This window comes from Symphalangus syndactylus, chromosome X (genome assembly GCF_028878055.3).
Source record: "Symphalangus syndactylus isolate Jambi chromosome X, NHGRI_mSymSyn1-v2.1_pri, whole genome shotgun sequence".
In the NCBI taxonomy this organism is placed as follows: domain Eukaryota; kingdom Metazoa; phylum Chordata; class Mammalia; order Primates; family Hylobatidae; genus Symphalangus; species Symphalangus syndactylus.
This window is the reverse complement of record NC_072447.2, coordinates 98287913-98293929: the sequence shown is the minus strand read 5'-3', so window position 1 is coordinate 98293929 and position 6017 is coordinate 98287913. Positions and strand designations below refer to the sequence as shown.

Sequence of the window (6017 nt, the reverse complement as noted above, 5' to 3'; positions counted from 1 at the left end):
CTGCATAGTATTCCATGTGTATATGTGCCACATTTTCTTTATCCAGTCTATCATTGATGGGCATTTGGGTTGATTGTAAGTCTTTGCTATTGTAAATAGTAGGGCAATAAACATACGTGTGCATGTGTCTTTATAGTAGAATGATTTATAATCCTTTGGATATATATCCAGTAATAGGATTGCTGGGTCAAATGGTATTTCTGGTTCTAGATCTTCGAGGAATCACCACACTGTCTTCCACAATGGTTGAACTAATTTACTTTCCCACCAACAGTGTAAAAGCATTCCTATTTCTCCACATCCTCTCCAGCATCTGTTGTTTCCTGACTTTTTTTTTTTTTTTTTTTTTTGAGGGGGGTGATGGAGTCTCACTCTGTTGCCTGGCTGGAGTGCAGTGGCGTGATCTCGGCTCACTGCAACCTCTGCCTCCCGGGTTCAAGTGATTCTCCTGCCTCAGCCTCCCAAGTAGCTGGGACTACAGGCACGTGCCACCACGCCCAGCTAATTTTTGTATTTTTAGTAGAGACGGGGTTTCACCATGTTGGCCAGGATGTTCTCGATCTCTTCACCTTGTGATCCACCCTCCTCGGCCTCCCAAAGTGCTGGGATTGTAGTTGTGAGCCACTGCACCCGGCCTTCCTGACTTTTTAATGATCATCATTCTAACTGGCATGACATGGTATCACACTGTGGTTTTGATTTGCTTTTCTCTAATGACCAGTGATGATGAGCTTTTTTTCATATGTTTGTTGGCCGCATAAATGTCTTCTTTTGAGAAGTGTCTGTTCATATCCTTCACCCACCTTTTTAATGGGGTTGTTTGTTTTCTTTTCTTGTAAATTTGTTCAGGTTTCTTGTAGATTCTGGATATTAGACCTTTGTCAGATAGGTAGCTTGCAAAATTTTTCTCTCATTCTGTAGGTTTCCTATTTATCCTGATGATAGTTTCTTTTGCTATGCAGAAACTCTTTAGTTTGATTAGATCATATTTGTTAATTTTGGCTTCTGTTGCCATTGCTTTTGGTGTTTTAGTAATGAAGTCTTTGACCCCATCAATGTCCTGAATGGTATTGCCCAGGTTTTCTTCTAGGGTTTTTGTGGTTTTGAGTTTTACATTTAAGTCTTTAATCCATCTTGGGCTAATTTTTGTATAATGTGTAAGGAAAGGGTCCGGATTCAGTTTTCCGCATATGGCTAGCCAGTTTTCCCAGCACCATTTATTAAATAAAGAATTTTTTCCCCATTGCTTGTTCTTGTCAGGTTTCTCGAAGACCAGATGGTTGTATATGTGTAGTGTTATTTCTGAGGTCCAGCAGAGACTTTAGTAGCAAAATTGTCAAGAGAAGAATTAGTGAGCATGAACACAGGCAATTTGGTAATAGAGGAGACAAAAAAAAAAAAAAGAACAAAAAACAGTGAGGCACACCAGGGGGATCTGGAAAAGATCCTCCAAAGGGCAAATCTATGAATTATTGGCCTTAAAGGTGAGGCACAGAAAGAGATAGAAGTAGAAAGTCTATTCAAAATGATAAAAGCAGAGACCTTTCCAAACCTAGAGAAAGTTACTAATATTCAAATACAAGAAGGTAATGGAACACCATGCAGATTTAACCCAAAGAAGACTTCCTCAAGGCATGCAATAACAAAACTCCCAAAGGTCAAGTATAGAGAAAGGATTCTAAAAGAAGCATGAGAAAAAAAAAAATAAACACACAATGGTGCATCAATATGTCTGGCAGCAGATCTTTTTAGTAGAAACCTTACAGGCTATGAGAGAGTAGCATGACATATTGAAAATGCTGAATGAAAAACTTTCACCCTAGAGTAGTATATCTGGTGAAATTATTCTTCAAACATTAAAGAGAAATAAAGACTTTCCCAGACAAACAAAACTGAGGCATTTTTATCAATACGAGATATGTTCTACAAGTAATACTAAATGGAGTACATCATTCAGGAAGAAAATAATGTTAATGAGCAATAAGAAATCTTTGAAGGTAAAAAGATCACTGGTAATAGAATGTACACAGAAAAACACAAAAGATAACACCATCAGTGTGGTGGGTAAACTACTGTTAAGTAGAAAGATTAAATAATGAACCAATAAAAAATAATAACTTCAACAACTTTTCAAGACACAGTAGCACCATAAGGTATAAATTGTAACAACAAAAAGTTATAAAGTGACAGGATGAAGTTAAGACATAGAGTGTTTATTAATTTTATTTTTGTTTGTTTTTTGTTTATTCATGCAAAAAGTGTTAGGTTATTTTCACCTTAAAATAATGGCTTATAAGATATTAATAGCAAGGCTCCTGGTAACATCAAACCAAGAAAGTACAATAAATACATCAAAAATAAAAAGGAAGAAATTAAATCATATCACCAGAGAAAATCACCTTCACTAAAAGGAAGGCAGGAAAGAAGCAAAAAAGAAAGAGAAGACCACCAAACAAGCAGAAAGCAAATAATAAAATGGCAGGGTAAGTTCTTACTTATCAATAATATCATTGAATGCACATGAATACAGAATGGCTGAATAGATAAAAAAAAAAAAAAAGCAAGACTCATTGATTTATTGCCTACAAGCAACATATGTCACCTATAAAAAAAACAGAGATTGAAAATTTAAAATATGGAAATAGATATTCCATGTCATTGGAAACCAAAAAAGGGCTGCAGTAGCTGAACTTGTATCAGACAGAACAGATTTCAAGATAAAAACTATAAAAATAAATAAAGAAGGACACTATATAATGATAAAGGTGTGAATGCAGCAAGAATATATAACAATTTTAAATATATGTGTACCTAATATTGGAGCACACAGATGTACACAGCACATATTATTAGAGCTAAAGAGAGAGATAGACTCCAATCTCTGGGGTCTTCAATAGCTGGACACTTCAACACCCCACTTTCACCAATAGACAGATCATCCTGACAGAAAATCAACAGGAAAACATGGGATTTAATCATCATTATAGATCAAATAAATCAATAGATGTTTACAGAACATTTCATCCGATGAATGCAGAATACACATTCTTTTTCTCAGCACATGGATTATTCTTAAGGATAGACCATATGTTAGGTCATAAAACAAGTGTGAAAACATTCAAAATATTGAAATAATATCAAGCATCTTCTCTGACCACATTGGAAGAGAACCAAAAATCAATTAGAAGAGAAATTTTGGAAACTATACAAATAATGGAAATTGAACAATATGCTCCTGTAATGACCAGGGGGTCAAGAAAAAAAAATAAGAAAAAACTTTTAAAAATTATTGATACAGATGATAATGGAAAGAAAACATACCAAAACCTAAGATATACAGCAAAAGCAGTACTAAGAGGGAAGTTTATAGCTATAAGTGCCTACATCAAACATGAAGGAAAACACCAAATAAAAAATGTAATGATGCATATTAAAGAACTAGAAAAGCAAGGGCAAACCAAACCCAAAATTAGTAGTGCAAAAGAAATAATAAGTGGAGAAATAAAATTGAAATTAAAAATAACAATACAAGAGATCAATAAAACAAGAAGTTGCTTGTTTGAAATTTAAACAAAATTGACAAACCTTTACCCAGACTCAGAGAGAGGATACAAATAAGTAAAATCAGAAATGAAGAAGAAGACATTACAACTGGTACTGAAGAAATTCAAAGGATCATGGCAATGGCTACTATAAGCAACTATGTGCTAATAAATTGGAAAATCTAGAAAAATGGACAACTTTTTAGACCGATACACGCTACCAAGGCTAAATCAGGAAGAAATCCAAAACCTGAACAGACCAATAACAAGTAATGAGATTGAAGCCATGCTAAAAAGTCTTCCAGTAAAAAATAAATAAAAAAGTTAAAAAAAAAAAAAATCTGGGACCCAATGGCTTCAATGCTAAATTCTATCAAACATTTAAAGAATAAACAGCAATTTTACTTGAACTATTCTTAAAAATAGAGGAGGAGAGAATATTTCCAAACTCATCTATGAGGCTAGTATTGCCCTTATAACAAAACCAGACAAAGACACGTGAATAAAAGAAAACTACAGGCTAATATCTCTGACAAATAATGAAGCAAAAATCCTAAAGAAAATATTAGGAAACCAAATTCAAAAATACATTACAAAGATCATTCATCATGACCAAGCGGGATTTATCCATGTGATGCAATGTGATACGTCCTTTTAACAGAATGAAGGACAAAAATCACAGGATTGATTGGCGGTGTCCCACCTGTCTTCTCCTCACACCCTGCCAGGTTGAGACACTCCCCATTTCTCCCCGCGCAGCCATGGTTCAGCTGTTTTTCCCAGCCATCAGTGACTCTGTCAGCTTATAGCTTTGCCCAGTTTCTAGTTTAGGAGAGAGGGTATAATAAGGAAGTGCTCAATGTGACCCCAGAGGATTGGTCTTTCTGTTTCAAGGGTTTGGCATTGGAGTTAGAAGATGAGAATTTCATTAAATTTGCAGATAATGGCACTCTTCTCAGTGTAAGCCATGGCACCAATATGCTGACTCCAGAGGTGCTGGCAGAGGCATATGGCAAGAAGGAGTGGAAGCAGTTCTTGTTGGACACTGGGATGGCTTGCCACTCAGGAAGGTACTGTTTCATGATAACTACTTTGACTTTCCAGTAACTCTTTAATGTGCCAGAGTGGTGGACTATTTAACAAAACCGAACAATGGTCAAAAACCCTTTTATTTTTGGAAGGATGTATTTGCTGGTATTCAACACAATTACAAAATGTCAGCTTTTAAGGAAAACTGTGGTATATATTTTCCAGAAATAGAAAGAGATCCAGGCAGACATTTGCACAGTTGTCCTGAATCTGTTTAAAAAAAAGAAAAAAAAATGGCTTCAACAGCTAAAGAATACTGGGAAAACGATTATGTTAATTACCAGTTCTCGCAGTGATTATGGTAGATTTCTCTGAGAATATGTCATTGAGAATGATTTTGAAGACCTTTTTGACATTATGATTACAAATGTGTCGAAGCTTGTTTTCTTCTTTCATTTATTAAGTCAGAGGCCTTTCCAGAGACTCGAGAATAATGAAGAGCAGCAGGCACTGCCATCTCTGTAAGCCTGGCTGGTACTCCCAAGAGAATGCTGTCCACTCCTATAAAGTTCTGAAGAAAATGACTGGCAAACCTGAGGCCAAGGTTGTTTATTTTGGTGACAGCATGCATTCAGATGTTTTCCTGGCTCATCACTATAATGGGAGACAGTCCTTATCCTGGAGAAACTGAGAAGGGATGAAGTGGCTCATCACTGTAATGGGAGACAGTCCTCATCCTGGAGGAACTGAGAGGGGATGAAGGCATGAGGTGTCAGAGGCCTGAGGATTGAGGGCCTCTAGGAAAGGAAGGAAAACACAAGGGACCAAAGGAAAAGTCTTTAAATAGTTCATCTAAAAAATAGGGCTCTTTAATGATACTGAAAAATACAGAATACTCCTTGGTTTATACATGATCATGTAAACGAATCAGTATTTAGAGCACTATTGCAATCCCACGTATTGAAACAATTGCAGAATTGCCTCTGAACTACTAATTTATAAGATTCTCTTCAAGCAATTTGAAAGCACCTGGCTACTATTCAAATCTTCCATTGGTCTTATCAAATGATGAGACACTGATAATCAACTAAGTTATCTATGGAAAAATGAAGAACAATATATGCAGTAAAAAAAATGTTAGTTTTCAAAAAACGCTGTAAAAGGCTTTATAAGAACAAGTTTTTAATGAAAATTCACCAATAAGTTGATATTTGTCCACAGATCTCCTTTCTATATAAATCATCTTTATGTTTAACAACTCTTATTATGTTAAAATCTCTGTATCTTAGAACTTAAGCAACCTTATTGGTATTTTCTATACCAAGAGTTTTGAGATTAGAATTCACTTGAGGAGATACACACACGAGAGAGAGAGAGAGAGAGAGAGAGAAAGATACACACACACACACACACACACACACATATTTACACATATGCCTAGTCCAA

The 6017-nt window shown here is 35.6% G+C and overlaps 1 pseudogene; it reads left to right on the top strand.

Annotated features, from left to right (window-relative positions):
• Positions 1-1525: 1525 nt before the first annotated feature.
• Positions 1526-5650, top strand: LOC129475353 (5'-nucleotidase domain-containing protein 1-like; annotated as a pseudogene).
• Positions 5651-6017: the final 367 nt, after the last annotated feature.